Below are 1,518 nucleotides of genomic sequence, written 5' to 3' on the forward strand. Positions count from 1 at the left end.
GATCCACACAGTTCACAAGTTACACACACACACACACACACACACACACACACACACTGGCTATCTTTGAGTCTCTTTCACTGTCTTGCCCCACCCTTCTTGTAAAAGAATCGGTAATTGTGTCGTGGAAGGAATCATCTATTATAAAGCCAGGCATTATTCCAGCTCAGCTCTGAATTACTTGGTAACTTCCCTCGGGCCTGTTCTGTCTGCTTCTCACTAACTCTGTATCAAAGTCTGCTGCAGGTCCCACTGTATAATGTGATGATTTGAAGCAATCTTTAATTGTAGTTTATATGGCCTGTAGCTTTAAATAAAGCGTATCTGTCTGTAGAAAAATGCAGCTGATTACTGCATTAATGAACAGAGATAATGATACTAATACATTAATGCAAGGATACCTTATGCTCAGTTATATTTATGTATACATGGGTTGATGATAGACATAATTACTCTTAATCTGTGGGTTCATTTGTTTTGCCCCCCAGTGTCATAATTTAGAGAGATATTTGGGAGGGATAATATAATGAAATGTAATCTTAGTTCTGTTGTAGTGCTGTTCAATTCAGGCAGGTGCAAGGTTCAATTATACAATATAATTGTCATCATATAATACAGGGTTGCACAACAAAATGCAGTTGTAGCCCCGTTCACGCTACACACACACAGAACATGTAGAAATATTTAAATATTTTAAATTAGAATAGAATAAAATAAGAAAATAAGAAATAAAATAGAAAACATTGTCAATGCTGGAGTGTTGCGTTCTGTGGCACTAAATCCTGAATGACTTGATCCAGGATGTTGTAGTGGACACAGGTCTCTGTAAAGATGATGGTAGGTTGGCAGGGTAGTGGAGTGGTCTCAGTTCCAAGTTGGAGTAGCTTAGCTCTAGGTGTGTATAGGATGTGGATGATAGTTGTGTTTTCATTTTATTAAACCTTCATTTAGACAGGTTATCTTATTGAGGCACAGGGTCTTATTCTCAAGCAGACATTCAGACAAAATACAGCACAAATCATAGAAGTGCAAAAGTTCCCAAGAGTTGTGGGCAGCGATCGTCTCAAGGCCTGCCGCACTTCGTACAATTCCTGCACTTTCTTTCTCAATGTTGTGTTCTGTCAAGTCTTAGGGGCCACCACGCCACATGCTACCATCTTGTGTATTTCCAATGAGTGCATTAGGACTGATCTGGTTGCACCTTTAGAGTTGGATACACAGTCTGCAAACCTGTCCTGATCTGTCTGGGAAAGCAGCTAGCCAGAAAAGAAAAGTAAAAGAACAGTAGAATACACTCCCTTCCTTCAGCGCTGCAATGGATATTCACTTTCTGAGTATCTTATAGTTTGAACAATGCAACATTTTTCACTTTTATTATCTAATAATAATAATGGATATTTTTAAAGCGATATGGTTTTACATTAAAAACAATTAATAGATGTTAGCTCACCTGGTAAAATGTACCAAAGCTGAGTCCTTGCTGCAGCAGCCGTAGGTTCGAATCTGACCTGTGGTCCT

This window comes from Morone saxatilis, unplaced genomic scaffold (assembly GCF_004916995.1).
Source record: "Morone saxatilis isolate NCDOM2014 unplaced genomic scaffold, NCSU_SB_2.0 Contig17, whole genome shotgun sequence".
NCBI lineage: Eukaryota > Metazoa > Chordata > Actinopteri > Moronidae > Morone > Morone saxatilis.